A 20,550-nucleotide genomic window follows, 5' to 3' on the forward strand; every position below is an offset into this window, starting at 1 on the left:
TCCGCGGGGTTCTTCCCGGAACCCTACGTTTCTAATCCGGGGTTCCCGGAAACCCCGGCTCTGAAACGTCGCTCTAAAGTGCGTATACACGTTCCAAGATTGCTCTAGTATGTGCTTTGTTCCTAGGTTGCTCTGTAATGTTTGAATGTTCTAATGCTGCTGAAGTGTATATTTAAGATCCAAGATTATTCTAGTGTATATGTTTCAATTTAATTTAGTAACTTTTGAAATTGAGAACACTACATCAACATATGAACTTTAAAACATTACATCAACATTAAAATATATAAGCACAAGAGCAACCTCTGATCATATAAATAACAGAACACCATAAAAACATGTTGACCAAACCACACATTAGAAAGTGAAAGAACGACGACGTTTCGGTCCGTCCTGGACCATTCTCAAGTCGATTGTTGAGAATGATTCAGAACGGACCGAAACGTCGTCGTCCCTTCACTTTCTAGTGTGTGGTTTGGTCAACATATTTCAGCCACGTTATTGTGACTCCTCGCCTGCACCATAAAACATATAAAACCTAGATAATATTAGAACAAGAGCAACTTGGAAAATATAAACGCTAGAAAGAACATTAGGGTACCCATAATTCCAGGTGAGACGATAATTCCAAATATTGTTTCCAAATTACCTATTACAAGAAAGGTAAATCCTAGAATTCCCTTGCATTATGTAACAAACTACAGGAAAGACGGGGCTGAGTAGCAGGCTCTCGACCCTGCAAGCACATTTAGTTGAATAAACTACGATGAATACAAACACACATGCCGTCACATTCAGACTCATTCATACAACACTCACTCACAAACAGGTAATGAAGGTTTCGCTGACAAGTTTAGCTGAAGGGTTCACTTCACGAGTCCTCTCGTAATAACTACTTCCTCTCAACTTCCATTCACTAACATCATAAGGCAATCTTTGTTTCATAGTTGTCACAGGAAGTCGTTTGTTGGTTGTCGTGACTGTTTCCCCTGATATAACTTGCATCATGGTGGGGGTAGGTAGGGAGGAGGGAGGCTTGGGAGGGAGTAACGAGGGAAGGCTTCGAGGGAAGGGGGGGATGGGATAGATATTTAAGGAAGGGGTGGATGAAGGGAGCTTAATCAGAATGCAAAGGGAGAGGGGAGTTGTGCGCCCCTTTAGGGACTTGAAGTAGAGGAGGGTAGAAACTATTCTATCCCTTTGAGATATATTTTATTGTCTCAATAAACTTACTTGAATTTGAAGGGAGAATAAGGGAGGAAGGGGAGAAAAGGGAGGGGAGGGTATTGTGGATAAGGAGGTGAGAGAGAAGGAAGGGAAGGGAGAGAAAGAGAGATGGAGATAGAGATGAAATAGAGATGCAGACAATGTGGTCTAAACAACATTGTAGGCCCTGGGCAAAACAATGCACTAGTGGCCCACTACCCAGATGATGGGCACTGGCCCCCACTACCCAGATGATGGGCACTGGCGTCCACTACCCAGATGATGGGCACTGGCGTCCACTACCCAGATGATGGGCACTGGCCCCCACTACCCAGATGATGGGCACTGGCGCCCACTACCCAGATGATGGGCACTGGCGCCCACTACCCAGATGATGGGCACTGGCGCCCACTACCCAGATGATGGGCACTGGCACCCACTACCCAGATGATGGGCACTGGCGTCCACTACCCAGATGATGGGCACTGGCGTCCACTACCCAGATGATGGGCACTGGCGCCCACTACCCAGATGATGGGCACCGGCCCCCACTACCCAGATGATGGGCACTGGCCCCCACTACCCAGATGATGGGCACTGGCGCCCACTGCCCAGATGATGGGCACTGGCGTCCACTACCCAGATGATGGGCACTGGCGCCCACTACCCAGATGATGGGCACTGGCCCCCACTACCCAGATGATGGGCACTGGCGTCCACTACCCAGATGATGGGCACTGGCGTCCACTACCCAGATGATGGGCACTGGCCCCCACTACCCAGATGATGGGCACTGGCGCCCACTACCCAGATGATGGGCACTGGCGCCCACTACCCAGATGATGGGCACTGGCGCCCACTACCCAGATGATGGGCACTGGCACCCACTACCCAGATGATGGGCACTGGCGTCCACTACCCAGATGATGGGCACTGGCGTCCACTACCCAGATGATGGGCACTGGCGCCCACTACCCAGATGATGGGCACTGGCCCCCACTACCCAGATGATGGGCACTGGCCCCCACTACCCAGATGATGGGCACTGGCGCCCACTGCCCAGATGATGGGCACTGGCCCCCACTACCCAGATGATGGGCACTGGCGTCCACTACCCAGATGATGGGCACTGGCGTCCACTACCCAGATGATGGGCACTGGCCCCCACTACCCAGATGATGGGCACTGGCGCCCACTACCCAGATGATGGGCACTGGCGCCCACTACCCAGATGATGGGCACTGGCGCCCACTACCCAGATGATGGGCACTGGCACCCACTACCCAGATGATGGGCACTGGCGTCCACTACCCAGATGATGGGCACTGGCGTCCACTACCCAGATGATGGGCACTGGCGCCCACTACCCAGATGATGGGCACTGGCCCCCACTACCCAGATGATGGGCACTGGCCCCCACTACCCAGATGATGGGCACTGGCGCCCACTGCCCAGATGATGGGCACTGGCCCCCACTACCCAGATGATGGGCACTGGCGCCCACTACCCAGATGATGGGCACTGGCCCCCACTACCCAGATGATGGGCACTGGCCCCCACTACCCAGATGATGGGCATTGGCGTCCACTACCCAGATGATGGGCACTGGCCCCCACTACCCATATGATGGGCACTGGCGTCCACTACCCAGATGATGGGCACTGGAGCCCACTACCCAGATGATGGGCACTGGCGTCCACTACCCAGATGATGGACACTGGCCCACACTACCCAGATGATGGGCACTGGCGTCCACTACCCAGATGATGGGCACTGGCCCCCACTACGTACCCATATGATAGGCACTGGCGTCCACTACCCAAATGATGGGCACTGGCGCCCACTACCCAAATGATGGGCACTGGCGCCCACTACCCAGATGATGGGCACTGGCCCCTACTACCCATATGATGGGCACTGGCCCCCACTACCCAGATGATGGGCACTGGCGTCCACTACCCAGATGATGGGCACTGGCGTCCACTACCCAGATGGGCACTGGCACCCACTACCCAGATGATGGGCACTGGCGCCCACTACCCAGATGATGGGCACTGGCGCCCACTACCCAGATGATGGGCACTGGCCCCCACTACCCAGATGATGGGCACTGGCGCCCACTACCCAGATGATGGGCACTGGCCCCCACTACCCAGATGATGGGCACTGGCCCCCACTACCCAGATGATGGGCATTGGCGTCCACTACCCAGATGATGGGCACTGGCCCCCACTACCCATATGATGGGCACTGGCGTCCACTACCCAGATGATGGGCACTGGAGCCCACTACCCAGATGATGGGCACTGGCGTCCACTACCCAGATGATGGACACTGGCCCCCACTACCCAGATGATGGGCACTGGCGTCCACTACCCAGATGATAGGCACTGGCCCCCACTACGTACCCATATGATGGGCACTGGCCCCCACTACCCAGATGATGGGCATTGGCGTCCACTACCCAGATGATGGGCACTGGCCCCCACTACCCATATGATGGGCACTGGCGTCCACTACCCATATGATGGGCACTGGCGTCCACTACCCAGATGATGGGCACTGGAGCCCACTACCCAGATGATGGGCACTGGAGCCCACTACCCAGATGATGGGCACTGGCGTCCACTACCCAGATGATAGACACTGGCGTCCACTACCCAGATGATGGACACTGGCCCCCACTACCCAGAAGATGGGCACTGGGGTCCACTACCCAGATGATGGGCACTGGCCCCCACTACCCAGATGATGGGCACTGGCCCCCACTACCCAGATGATGGGCATTGGCGTCCACTACCCAGATGATGGGCACTGGCCCCCACTACCCAGATGATGGGCACTGGCGCCCACTACCCAGATGATGGGCACTGGCACCCACTACCCAGATGATGGGCACTGGCGCCCACTACCCAGATGATGGGCACTGGCGTCCACTACCAAGATGATGGGCACTGGCGCTCACTACCCAGATGATGGGCACTGGCTTCCACTACCCAGATGATGGGCACTGGCGTCCACTACCCAGATGATGGGCACTGGCGTCCACTACCCAGATGATGGGCACTGGCGCCCACTACCCAGATGATGTGCACTGGCGTCCACTACCCATATGATGGGCACTGGCACCCACTACCCAGATGATGGGCACTGGCGTCCACTACCCAGTTGATGGGCACTGGCGCCCACTACCCAGATGATGGGCACTGGCGCCCACTACCCAGATGATGGGCACTGGCGTCCACTACCCAGATGATGGGCACTGGCGTCCACTACCCAGATGATGGGCACTGGCGTCCACTACCCAGATGATGGGCACTGGCGTCCACTACCCAGATGGTGGACACTGGCGCCCACTACCCAGATGATGGGCACTGGCGCCCACTACCCAGATGATGGGCACTGGCACCCACTACCCAGATGATGGGCACTGGCACCCACTACCCAGATGATGTGCACTGGCGTCCACTACGCAGATGATGTGCACTGGCACCCACTACCCAGATGATGGGCACTGGCGCCCACTACCCAGAAGATGTGCACTGACGTCCACTACAAAGATGATGGGCACTGGCACCCACTACCCAGATGATGGACACTGGCGCCCACTACCCAGATGATGGGCACTGGCGTCCACTACCCAGATGATGGGCACTGGCCCCCACTACCCAGATGATGGGCACTGGCACCCACTACCCAGATGATGTGCACTGACGTCCACTACCCAGATGATGGGCACTGGCACCCACTACCCAGATGATGGGCACTGGCGCCCACTACCCAGATGATGGGCACTGGCACCCACTACCCAGATGATGGGCACTGGCGTCCACTACCCAGATGATGGGCACTGGCCCCCACTACCCAGATGATGGGCACTGGCGTCCACTACCCAGATGATGGGCACTGGCACCCACTACCCAGATGATGGGCACTGGTGCCCACTACCCAGATGATGGGCACTGGCGCCCACTACCCAGATGATGGGCACTGGCGCCCACTACCCAGATGATGGGCACTGGCGCCCACTACCCAGATGATGGGCACTGGCGTCCACTACCAAGATGATGGGCACTGGCGCTCACTACCCAGATGATGGGCACTGGCTTCCAGTACCCATATGATGGGCACTGGCGTCCACTACCCAGATGATGGGCACTGGCGCCCACTACCCAGATGATGTGCACTGGCGTCCACTACCCATATGATGGGCACTGGCACCCACTACCCAGATGATGGGCACTGGCGTCCACTACCCAGTTGATGGGCACTGGCGCCCACTATCCAGATGATGGGCACTGGCGTCCACTACCCAGATGATGGGCACTGGCGTCCACTACCCAGATGATGGGCACTGGCGTCCACTACCCAGATGATGGGCACTGGCGTCCACTACCCAGATGATGGACACTGGCGCCCACTACTCAGATGATGGGCACTGGCGCCCACTACCCAGATGATGGGCACTGGCACCCACTACCCAGATGATGGGCACTGGCACCCACTACCCAGATGATGTGCACTGGCACCCACTACCCAGATGATGGGCACTGGCGCCCACTACCCAGATGATGTGCACTGACGTCCACTACAAAGATGATGGGCACTGGCGCCCACTACCCAGATGATGGGCACTGGCGTCCACTACCCAGATGATGGGCACTGGCCCCCACTACCCAGATGATGGGCACTGGCACCCACTACCCAGATGATGTGCACTGGCGTCCACTACCCAGATGATGGGCACTTGCACCCACTACCCAGATGATGGGCACTGGCGCCCACTTCCCAGATGATGGGCACTGGCACCCACTACCCAGATGATGGGCACTGGCGTCCACTACCCAGATGATGGGCACTGGCCCCCACTACCCAGATGATGGGCACTGGCGTCCACTACCCAGATGATGGGCACTGGCACCCACTACCCAGATGATGGGCACTGGTGCCCACTACCCAGATGATGGGCACTGGCGCCCACTACCCAGATGATGGGCACTGGCGCCCACTACCCAGATGATGGGCACTGGCGCCCACTACCCAGATGATGGGCACTGGCGTCCACTACCAAGATGATGGGCACTGGCGCTCACTACCCAGATGATGGGCACTGACTTCCACTACCCAGATGATGGGCACTGGCGTCCACTACCCAGATGATGGGCACTGGCGTCCACTACCCAGATGATGGGCACTGGCGCCCACTACCCAGATGATGTGCACTGGCGTCCACTACCCATATGATGGGCACTGGCACCCACTACCCAGATGATGGGCACTGGCGTCCACTACCCAGTTGATGGGCACTGGCGCCCACTACCCAGATGATGGGCACTGGCGTCCACTACCCAGATGATGGGCACTGGCGTCCACTACCCAGATGATGGGCACTGGCGTCCACTACCCAGATGATGGGCACTGGCGTCCACTACCCAGATGATGGGCACTGGCGTCCACTACCCGGATGATGGACACTGGCGCCCACTACCCAGATGATGGGCACTGGCGCCCACTACCCAGATGATGGGCACTGGCGCCCACTACCCAGATGATGGGCACTGGCACCCACTACCCAGATGATGGGCACTGGCACCCACTACCCAGATGATGTGCACTGGCGTCCACTACCCAGATGATGTGCACTGGCACCCACTACCCAGATGATGGGCACTGGCGCCCACTACCCAGATGATATGCACTGACGTCCACTACAAAGATGATGGGCACTGGCACCCACTACCCAGATGATGGGCACTGGCGCCCACTACCCAGATGATGGGCACTGGCGTCCACTACCCAGATGATGGGCACTGGCCCCCACTACCCTGATGATGGGCACTGGCACCCACTACCCAGATGATGTGCACTGGCGTCCACTACCCAGATGATGGGCACTGGCACCCACTACCCAGATGATGGGCACTGGCGCCCACTACCCAGATGATGGGCACTGGCACCCACTACCCAGATGATGGGCACTGGCGTCCACTACCCAGACGATGGGCACTGGCCCCCACTACCCAGACGATGGGCACTGGCGTCCACTACCCAGATGATGGGCACTGGCACCCACTACCCAGATGATGGGCACTGGTGCCCACTACCCAGATGATGGGCACTGGCGCCCACTACCCAGATGATGGGCACTGGCGCCCACTACCCAGATGATGGGCACTGGCGCCCACTACCCAGATGATGGGCACTGGCGTCCACTACCCAGATGATGGGCACTGGCGTCCACTACCCAGATGATGGGCACTGGCGTCCACTACCCAGATGATGGGCACTGGCGTCTACTACCCACATGATGGGCACTGGCGCTCACTACCCAGATGATGGGCACTGGCGCCCACTACCCAGATGATGGGCACTGGCCCCCACTACCCAGATGATGGGCACTGGCCCCAACTACCCAGATGATGGGCACTGGCGTCCACTACCCAGATGATGGGCACTGGCGTCCACTACCCAGATGATGGGCACTGGCCCCCACTACCCAGATGATGGGCACTGGCGCCCACTACCCAGATGATGGGCACTGGCGTCCACTACCCAGATGATGGGCACTGGCCCCCACTACCCATATGATGGGCACTGGCGCCCACTACCCAGATGATGGGCACTGGCACCCACTACCCAGATGATGGGCACTGGCACCCACTACCCAGATGATGAGCACTGGCACCCACTACCCAGATGATGGGCACTGGTGTCCACTACCCAGATGAGGGGCACTGGTCCCCACTACCCAGATGAGGGGCACTGGCCCCCACTACCCAGATGATGGGCACTGGCGCCCACTACCCAGATGATGTGCACTGGCGTCCACTATCCAGATGATGGGCACTGGCACCCACTACCCAGATGATGGGCACTGGCGCCCACTACCCAGATGATGGGCACTGGCGTCCACTACCCAGATGATGGGCACTGGCCCCCACTACCCATATGATGGGCACTGGCACCCACTACCCAGATGATGGGCACTGGCGCCCACTACCCAGATGATGGGCACTGGCGCCCACTACCCAGATGATGGGCACTGGCGCCCACTACCCAGATGATGGGCACTGGCGTCCACTACCAAGATGATGGGCACTGGCGCTCACTACCCAGATGATGGGCACTGGCTTCCAGTACCCATATGATGGGCACTGGCGTCCACTACCCAGATGATGGGCACTGGCGCCCACTACCCAGATGATGTGCACTGGCGTCCACTACCCATATGATGGGCACTGGCACCCACTACCCAGATGATGGGCACTGGCGTCCACTACCCAGTTGATGGGCACTGGCGCCCACTATCCAGATGATGGGCACTGGCGTCCACTACCCAGATGATGGGCACTGGCGTCCACTACCCAGATGATGGGCACTGGCGTCCACTACCCAGATGATGGGCACTGGCGTCCACTACCCAGATGATGGACACTGGCGCCCACTACTCAGATGATGGGCACTGGCGCCCACTACCCAGATGATGGGCACTGGCACCCACTACCCAGATGATGGGCACTGGCACCCACTACCCAGATGATGTGCACTGGCGTCCACTACCCAGATGATGTGCACTGGCACCCACTACCCAGATGATGGGCACTGGCGCCCACTACCCAGATGATGTGCACTGACGTCCACTACAAAGATGATGGGCACTGGCGCCCACTACCCAGATGATGGGCACTGGCGTCCACTACCCAGATGATGGGCACTGGCCCCCACTACCCAGATGATGGGCACTGGCGCCCACTACCCAGATGATGTGCACTGGCCCCCACTACCCAGATGATGGGCACTGGCGCCCACTACCCAGATGATGTGCACTGACGTCCACTACAAAGATGATGGGCACTGGCGCCCACTACCCAGATGATGGGCACTGGCGTCCACTACCCAGATGATGGGCACTGGCCCCCACTACCCAGATGATGGGCACTGGCACCCACTACCCAGATGATGGGCACTGGCGCCCACTACCCAGATGATGGGCACTGGCACCCACTACCCAGATGATGGGCACTGGCGTCCACTACCCAGATGATGGGCACTGGCCCCCACTACCCAGATGATGGGCACTGGCGTCCACTACCCAGATGATGGGCACTGGCACCCACTACCCAGATGATGGGCACTGGTGCCCACTACCCAGATGATGGGCACTGGCGCCCACTACCCAGATGATGGGCACTGGCGCCCACTACCCAGATGATGGGCACTGGCGCCCACTACCCAGATGATGGGCACTGGCGTCCACTACCAAGATGATGGGCACTGGCGCTCACTACCCAGATGATGGGCACTGGCTTCCACTACCCAGATGATGGGCACTGGCGTCCACTACCCAGATGATGGGCACTGGCGTCCACTACCCAGATGATGGGCACTGGCGCCCACTACCCAGATGATGTGCACTGGCGTCCACTACCCATATGATGGGCACTGGCACCCACTACCCAGATGATGGGCACTGGCGTCCACTACCCAGTTGATGGGCACTGGCGCCCACTACCCAGATGATGGGCACTGGCGTCCACTACCCAGATGATGGGCACTGGCGTCCACTACCCAGATGATGGGCACTGGCGTCCACTACCCAGATGATGGGCACTGGCGTCCACTACCCAGATGATGGGCACTGGCGTCCACTACCCGGATGATGGACACTGGCGCCCACTACCCAGATGATGGGCACTGGCGCCCACTACCCAGATGATGGGCACTGGCGCCCACTACCCAGATGATGGGCACTGGCACCCACTACCCAGATGATGGGCACTGGCACCCACTACCCAGATGATGTGCACTGGCGTCCACTACCCAGATGATGTGCACTGGCACCCACTACCCAGATGATGGGCACTGGCGCCCACTACCCAGATGATGTGCACTGACGTCCACTACAAAGATGATGGGCACTGGCGCCCACTACCCAGATGATGGGCACTGGCGTCCACTACCCAGATGATGGGCACTGGCCCCCACTACCCAGATGATGGGCACTGGCACCCACTACCCAGATGATGTGCACTGGCCCCCACTACCCAGATGATGGGCACTGGCGCCCACTACCCAGATGATGTGCACTGACGTCCACTACAAAGATGATGGGCACTGGCGCCCACTACCCAGATGATGGGCACTGGCGTCCACTACCCAGATGATGGGCACTGGCCCCCACTACCCAGATGATGGGCACTGGCACCCACTACCCAGATGATGGGCACTGGCGCCCACTTCCCAGATGATGGGCACTGGCACCCACTACCCAGATGATGGGCACTGGCGTCCACTACCCAGATGATGGGCACTGGCCCCCACTACCCAGATGATGGGCACTGGCGTCCACTACCCAGATGATGGGCACTGGCACCCACTACCCAGATGATGGGCACTGGTGCCCACTACCCAGATGATGGGCACTGGCGCCCACTACCCAGATGATGGGCACTGGCGCCCACTACCCAGATGATGGGCACTGGCGCCCACTACCCAGATGATGGGCACTGGCGCCCACTACCCAGATGATGGGCACTGGCACCCACTACCCAGATGATGGGCACTGGCGTCCACTACCCAGACGATGGGCACTGGCCCCCACTACCCAGACGATGGGCACTGGCGTCCACTACCCAGATGATGGGCACTGGCACCCACTACCCAGATGATGGGCACTGGTGCCCACTACCCAGATGATGGGCACTGGCGCCCACTACCCAGATGATGGGCACTGGCGCCCACTACCCAGATGATGGGCACTGGCGCCCACTACCCAGATGATGGGCACTGGCGTCCACTACCCAGATGATGGGCACTGGCGTCCACTACCCAGATGATGGGCACTGGCGTCCACTACCCAGATGATGGGCACTGGCGTCTACTACCCACATGATGGGCACTGGCGCTCACTACCCAGATGATGGGCACTGGCGCCCACTACCCAGATGATGGGCACTGGCACCCACTACCCAGATGATGGGCACTGGCGTCCACTACCCAGACGATGGGCACTGGCCCCCACTACCCAGACGATGGGCACTGGCGTCCACTACCCAGATGATGGGCACTGGCACCCACTACCCAGATGATGGGCACTGGTGCCCACTACCCAGATGATGGGCACTGGCGCCCACTACCCAGATGATGGGCACTGGCGCCCACTACCCAGATGATGGGCACTGGCGCCCACTACCCAGATGATGGGCACTGGCGTCCACTACCCAGATGATGGGCACTGGCGTCCACTACCCAGATGATGGGCACTGGCGTCCACTACCCAGATGATGGGCACTGGCGTCTACTACCCACATGATGGGCACTGGCGCTCACTACCCAGATGATGGGCACTGGCGCCCACTACCCAGATGATGGGCACTGGCCCCCACTACCCAGATGATGGGCACTGGCCCCAACTACCCAGATGATGGGCACTGGCGTCCACTACCCAGATGATGGGCACTGGCGTCCACTACCCAGATGATGGGCACTGGCCCCCACTACCCAGATGATGGGCACTGGCGCCCACTACCCAGATGATGGGCACTGGCGTCCACTACCCAGATGATGGGCACTGGCCCCCACTACCCATATGATGGGCACTGGCGCCCACTACCCAGATGATGGGCACTGGCACCCACTACCCAGATGATGGGCACTGGCACCCACTACCCAGATGATGAGCACTGGCACCCACTACCCAGATGATGGGCACTGGTGTCCACTACCCAGATGAGGGGCACTGGCCCCCACTACCCAGATGAGGGGCACTGGCTCCCACTACCCAGATGATGGGCACTGGCGCCCACTACCCAGATGATGTGCACTGGCGTCCACTACCCAGATGATGGGCACTGGCACCCACAACCCAGATGATGGGCACTGGGGCCCACTACCCAGATGATGGGCACTGGCGTCCACTACCCAGATGATGGGCACTGGCCCCCACTACCCATATGATGGGCACTGGCACCCACTACCCAGATGATGGGCACTGGCACCCACTACCCAGATGATGTGCACTGGCGTCCACTACGCAGATGATGTGCACTGGCACCCACTACCCAGATGATGTGCACTGGCGTCCACTACCCAGATGATGGGCACTGGAACCCACTACCCAGATGATGGGCACTGGCGCCCACTACCCAGATGATGTGCACTGACGTCCACTACAAAGATGATGGGCACTGGCGCCCACTACCCAGATGATGGGCACTGGCGTCCACTACCCAGTTGATGGGCACTGGCGCCCACTACCCAGATGATGGGCACTGGCGTCCACTACCCAGATGATGGGCACTGGCGTCCACTACCCAGATGATGGGCACTGGCGTCCACTACCCAGATGATGGGCACTGGCGTCCACTACCCAGATGGTGGACACTGGCGCCCACTACCCAGATGATGGGCACTGGCGCCCACTACCCAGATGATGGGCACTGGCACCCACTACCCAGATGATGGGCACTGGCACCCACTACCCAGATGATGTGCACTGGCGTCCACTACGCAGATGATGTGCACTGGCACCCACTACCCAGATGATGGGCACTGGCGCCCACTACCCAGAAGATGTGCACTGACGTCCACTACAAAGATGATGGGCACTGGCACCCACTACCCAGATGATGGACACTGGCGCCCACTACCCAGATGATGGGCACTGGCGTCCACTACCCAGATGATGGGCACTGGCCCCCACTACCCAGACGATGGGCACTGGCGTCCACTACCCAGATGATGGGCACTGGCACCCACTACCCAGATGATGGGCACTGGTGCCCACTACCCAGATGATGGGCACTGGCGCCCACTACCCAGATGATGGGCACTGGCGCCCACTACCCAGATGATGGGCACTGGCGCCCACTACCCAGATGATGGGCACTGGCGTCCACTACCCAGATGATGGGCACTGGCGTCCACTACCCAGATGATGGGCACTGGCGTCCACTACCCAGATGATGGGCACTGGCGTCTACTACCCACATGATGGGCACTGGCGCTCACTACCCAGATGATGGGCACTGGCGCCCACTACCCAGATGATGGGCACTGGCCCCCACTACCCAGATGATGGGCACTGGCCCCAACTACCCAGATGATGGGCACTGGCGTCCACTACCCAGATGATGGGCACTGGCGTCCACTACCCAGATGATGGGCACTGGCCCCCACTACCCAGATGATGGGCACTGGCGCCCACTACCCAGATGATGGGCACTGGCGTCCACTACCCAGATGATGGGCACTGGCCCCCACTACCCATATGATGAGCACTGGCGCCCACTACCCAGATGATGGGCACTGGCACCCACTACCCAGATGATGGGCACTGGCACCCACTACCCAGATGATGAGCACTGGCACCCACTACCCAGATGATGGGCACTGGTGTCCACTACCCAGATGAGGGGCACTGGCCCCCACTACCCAGATGAGGGGCACTGGCCCCCACTACCCAGATGATGGGCACTGGCGCCCACTACCCAGATGATGTGCACTGGCGTCCACTACCCAGATGATGGGCACTGGCACCCACTACCCAGATGATGGGCACTGGCGCCCACTACCCAGATGATGGGCACTGGCGTCCACTACCCAGATGATCGGCACTGGCCCCCACTACCCATATGATGGGCACTGGCACCCACTACCCAGATGATGGGCACTGGCGCCCACTACCCAGATGATGGGCACTGGCGCCCACTACCCAGATGATGGGCACTGGCGCCCACTACCCAGATGATGGGCACTGGCGTCCACTACCAAGATGATGGGCACTGGCGCTCACTACCCAGATGATGGGCACTGGCTTCCAGTACCCATATGATGGGCACTGGCGTCCACTACCCAGATGATGGGCACTGGCGCCCACTACCCAGATGATGTGCACTGGCGTCCACTACCCATATGATGGGCACTGGCACCCACTACCCAGATGATGGGCACTGGCGTCCACTACCCAGTTGATGGGCACTGGCGCCCACTATCCAGATGATGGGCACTGGCGTCCACTACCCAGATGATGGGCACTGGCGTCCACTACCCAGATGATGGGCACTGGCGTCCACTACCCAGATGATGGGCACTGGCGTCCACTACCCAGATGATGGACACTGGCGCCCACTACTCAGATGATGGGCACTGGCGCCCACTACCCAGATGATGGGCACTGGCACCCACTACCCAGATGATGGGCACTGGCACCCACTACCCAGATGATGTGCACTGGCGTCCACTACCCAGATGATGTGCACTGGCACCCACTACCCAGATGATGGGCACTGGCGCCCACTACCCAGATGATGTGCACTGACGTCCACTACAAAGATGATGGGCACTGGCGCCCACTACCCAGATGATGGGCACTGGCGTCCACTACCCAGATGATGGGCACTGGCCCCCACTACCCAGATGATGGGCACTGGCACCCACTACCCAGATGATGTGCACTGGCGTCCACTACCCAGATGATGGGCACTGGCACCCACTACCCAGATGATGGGCACTGGCGCCCACTTCCCAGATGATGGGCACTGGCACCCACTACCCAGATGATGGGCACTGGCGTCCACTACCCAGATGATGGGCACTGGCCCCCACTACCCAGATGATGGGCACTGGCGTCCACTACCCAGATGATGGGCACTGGCACCCACTACCCAGATGATGGGCACTGGTGCCCACTACCCAGATGATGGGCACTGGCGCCCACTACCCAGATGATGGGCACTGGCGCCCACTACCCAGATGATGGGCACTGGCGCCCACTACCCAGATGATGGGCACTGGCGTCCACTACCAAGATGATGGGCACTGGCGCTCACTACCCAGATGATGGGCACTGGCTTCCACTACCCAGATGATGGGCACTGGCGTCCACTACCCAGATGATGGGCACTGGCGTCCACTACCCAGATGATGGGCACTGGCGCCCACTACCCAGATGATGTGCACTGGCGTCCACTACCCATATGATGGGCACTGGCACCCACTACCCAGATGATGGGCACTGGCGTCCACTACCCAGTTGATGGGCACTGGCGCCCACTACCCAGATGATGGGCACTGGCGTCCACTACCCAGATGATGGGCACTGGCGTCCACTACCCAGATGATGGGCACTGGCGTCCACTACCCAGATGATGGGCACTGGCGTCCACTACCCAGATGATGGGCACTGGCGTCCACTACCCGGATGATGGACACTGGCGCCCACTACCCAGATGATGGGCACTGGCGCCCACTACCCAGATGATGGGCACTGGCGCCCACTACCCAGATGATGGGCACTGGCACCCACTACCCAGATGATGGGCACTGGCACCCACTACCCAGATGATGTGCACTGGCGTCCACTACCCAGATGATGTGCACTGGCACCCACTACCCAGATGATGGGCACTGGCGCCCACTACCCAGATGATATGCACTGACGTCCACTACAAAGATGATGGGCACTGGCACCCACTACCCAGATGATGGGCACTGGCGCCCACTACCCAGATGATGGGCACTGGCGTCCACTACCCAGATGATGGGCACTGGCCCCCACTACCCTGATGATGGGCACTGGCACCCACTACCCAGATGATGTGCACTGGCGTCCACTACCCAGATGATGGGCACTGGCACCCACTACCCAGATGATGGGCACTGGCGCCCACTACCCAGATGATGGGCACTGGCGTCCACTACCCAGACGATGGGCACTGGCCCCCACTACCCAGACGATGGGCACTGGCGTCCACTACCCAGATGATGGGCACTGGCACCCACTACCCAGATGATGGGCACTGGTGCCCACTACCCAGATGATGGGCACTGGCGCCCACTACCCAGATGATGGGCACTGGCGCCCACTACCCAGATGATGGGCACTGGCGCCCACTACCCAGATGATGGGCACTGGCGTCCACTACCCAGATGATGGGCACTGGCGTCCACTACCCAGATGATGGGCACTGGCGTCCACTACCCAGATGATGGGCACTGGCGTCTACTACCCACATGATGGGCACTGGCGCTCACTACCCAGATGATGGGCACTGGCGCCCACTACCCAGATGATGGGCACTGGCCCCCACTACCCAGATGATGGGCACTGGCCCCAACTACCCAGATGATGGGCACTGGCGCCCACTACCCAGATGATGGGCACTGGCGCCCACTACCCAGATGATGGGCACTGGCACCCACTACCCAGATGATGGGCACTGGCACCCACTACCCAGATGATGTGCACTGGCGTCCACTACCCAGATGATGTGCACTGGCACCCACTACCCAGATGATGGGCACTGGCGCCCACTACCCAGATGATATGCACTGACGTCCACTACAAAGATGATGGGCACTGGCACCCACTACCCAGATGATGGGCACTGGCGCCCACTACCCAGATGATGGGCACTGGCGTCCACTACCCAGATGATGGGCACTGGCCCCCACTACCCTGATGATGGGCACTGGCACCCACTACCCAGATGATGTGCACTGGCGTCCACTACCCAGATGATGGGCACTGGCACCCACTACCCAGATGATGGGCACTGGCGCCCACTACCCAGATGATGGGCACTGGCACCCACTACCCAGATGATGGGCACTGGCGTCCACTACCCAGACGATGGGCACTGGCCCCCACTACCCAGACGATGGGCACTGGCGTCCACTACCCAGATGATGGGCACTGGCACCCACTACCCAGATGATGGGCACTGGTGCCCACTACCCAGATGATGGGCACTGGCGCCCACTACCCAGATGATGGGCACTGGCGCCCACTACCCAGATGATGGGCACTGGCGCCCACTACCCAGATGATGGGCACTGGCGTCCACTACCCAGATGATGGGCACTGGCGTCCACTACCCAGATGATGGGCACTGGCGTCCACTACCCAGATGATGGGCACTGGCGCTCACTACCCAGATGATGGGCACTGGCGCCCACTACCCAGATGATGGGCACTGGCGCCCACTACCCAGATGATGGGCACTGGCCCCCACTACCCAGATGATGGGCACTGGCCCCAACTACCCAGATGATGGGCACTGGCGTCCACTACCCAGATGATGGGCACTGGCGTCCACTACCCAGATGATGGGCACTGGCCCCCACTACCCAGATGATGGGCACTGGCGCCCACTACCCAGATGATGGGCACTGGCGTCCACTACCCAGATGATGGGCACTGGCCCCCACTACCCATATGATGGGCACTGGCGCCCACTACCCAGATGATGGGCACTGGCACCCACTACCCAGATGATGGGCACTGGCACCCACTACCCAGATGATGAGCACTGGCACCCACTACCCAGATGATGGGCACTGGTGTCCACTACCCAGATGAGGGGCACTGGCCCCCACTACCCAGATGAGGGGCACTGGCCCCCACTACCCAGATGATGGGCACTGGCGCCCACTACCCAGATGATGTGCACTGGCGTCCACTACCCAGATGATGGGCACTGGCACCCACTACCCAGATGATGGGCACTGGCGCCCACTACCCAGATGATGGGCACTGGCGTCCACTACCCAGATGATGGGCACTGGCCCCCACTACCCATATGATGGGCACTGGCACCCACTACCCAGATGATGGGCACTGGCACCCACTACCCAGATGATGTGCACTGGCGTCCACTACGCAGATGATGTGCACTGGCACCCACTACCCAGATGATGTGCACTGGCGTCCACTACCCAGATGATGTGCACTGGCACCCACTACCCAGATGATGGGCACTGGCGCCCACTACCCAGATGATGTGCACTGACGTCCACTACAAAGATGATGGGCACTGGCGCCCACTACCCAGATGATGGGCACTGGCGTCCACTACCCAGTTGATGGGCACTGGCGCCCACTACCCAGATGATGGGCACTGGCGTCCACTACCCAGATGATGGGCACTGGCGTCCACTACCCAGATGATGGGCACTGGCGTCCACTACCCAGATGATGGGCACTGGCGTCCACTACCCAGATGGTGGACACTGGCGCCCACTACCCAGATGATGGGCACTGGCGCCCACTACCCAGATGATGGGCACTGGCACCCACTACCCAGATGATGGGCACTGGCACCCACTACCCAGATGATGTGCACTGGCGTCCACTACGCAGATGATGTGCACTGGCACCCACTACCCAGATGATGGGCACTGGCGCCCACTACCCAGAAGATGTGCACTGACGTCCACTACAAAGATGATGGGCACTGGCACCCACTACCCAGATGATGGACACTGGCGCCCACTACCCAGATGATGGGCACTGGCGTCCACTACCCAGATGATGGGCACTGGCCCCCACTACCCAGATGATGGGCACTGGCACCCACTACCCAGATGATGTGCACTGACGTCCACTACCCAGATGATGGGCACTGGCACCCACTACCCAGATGATGGGCACTGGCGCCCACTACCCAGATGATGGGCACTGGCACCCACTACCCAGATGATGGGCACTGGCGTCCACTACCCAGATGATGGGCACTGGCCCCCACTACCCAGATGATGGGCACTGGCGTCCACTACCCAGATGATGGGCACTGGCACCCACTACCCAGATGATGGGCACTGGTGCCCACTACCCAGATGATGGGCACTGGCGCCCACTACCCAGATGATGGGCACTGGCGCCCACTACCCAGATGATGGGCACTGGCGCCCACTACCCAGATGATGGGCACTGGCGTCCACTACCAAGATGATGGGCACTGGCGCTCACTACCCAGATGATGGGCACTGGCTTCCAGTACCCATATGATGGGCACTGGCGTCCACTACCCAGATGATGGGCACTGGCGCCCACTACCCAGATGATGTGCACTGGCGTCCACTACCCATATGATGGGCACTGGCACCCACTACCCAGATGATGGGCACTGGCGTCCACTACCCAGTTGATGGGCACTGGCGCCCACTATCCAGATGATGGGCACTGGCGTCCACTACCCAGATGATGGGCACTGGCGTCCACTACCCAGATGATGGGCACTGGCGTCCACTACCCAGATGATGGGCACTGGCGTCCACTACCCAGATGATGGACACTGGCGCCCACTACTCAGATGATGGGCACTGGCGCCCACTACCCAGATGATGGGCACTGGCACCCACTACCCAGATGATGGGCACTGGCACCCACTACCCAGATGATGTGCACTGGCGTCCACTACCCAGATGATGTGCACTGGCACCCACTACCCAGATGATGGGCACTGGCGCCCACTACCCAGATGATGTGCACTGACGTCCACAACAAAGATGATGGGCACTGGCGCCCACTACCCAGATGATGGGCACTGGCGTCCACTACCCAGATGATGGGCACTGGCCCCCACTACCCAGATGATGGGCACTGGCACCCACTACCCAGATGATGTGCACTGGCGTCCACTACCCAGATGATGGGCACTGGCACCCACTACCCAGATGATGGGCACTGGCGCCCACTTCCCAGATGATGGGCACTGGCGTCCACTACCCAGATGATTGGCACTGGCCCCCACTACCCAGATGATGGGCACTGGCGTCCACTACCCAGATGATGGGCACTGGCACCCACTACCCAGATGATGGGCACTGGTGCCCACTACCCAGATGATGGGCACTGGCGCCCACTACCCAGATGATGGGCACTGGCGCCCACTACCCAGATGATGGGCACTGGCGCCCACTACCCAGATGATGGGCACTGGCGTCCACTACCAAGATGATGGGCACTGGCGCTCACTACCCAGATGATGGGCACTGGCTTCCACTACCCAGATGATGGGCACTGGCGTCCACTACCCAGATGATGGGCACTGGCGTCCACTACCCAGATGATGGGCACTGGCGCCCACTACCCAGATGATGTGCACTGGCGTCCACTACCCATATGATGGGCACTGGCACCCACTACCCAGATGATGGGCACTGGCGTCCACTACCCAGTTGATGGGCACTGGCGCCCACTACCCAGATGATGGGCACTGGCGTCCACTACCCAGATGATGGGCACTGGCGTCCACTACCCAGATGATGGGCACTGGCGTCCACTACCCAGATGATGGGCACTGGCGTCCACTACCCAGATGATGGGCACTGGCGTCCACTACCCAGATGATGGACACTGGCGCCCACTACCCAGATGATGGGCACTGGCGCCCACTACCCAGATGATGGGCACTGGCGCCCACTACCCAGATGATGGGCACTGGCACCCACTACCCAGATGATGGGCACTGGCACCCACTACCCAGATGATGTGCACTGGCGTCCACTACCCAGATGATGTGCACTGGCACCCACTACCCAGATGATGGGCACTGGCGCCCA

This window comes from Procambarus clarkii, unplaced genomic scaffold (assembly GCF_040958095.1).
Source record: "Procambarus clarkii isolate CNS0578487 unplaced genomic scaffold, FALCON_Pclarkii_2.0 HiC_scaffold_97, whole genome shotgun sequence".
Taxonomy (NCBI): Eukaryota; Metazoa; Arthropoda; class Malacostraca; order Decapoda; family Cambaridae; genus Procambarus; species Procambarus clarkii.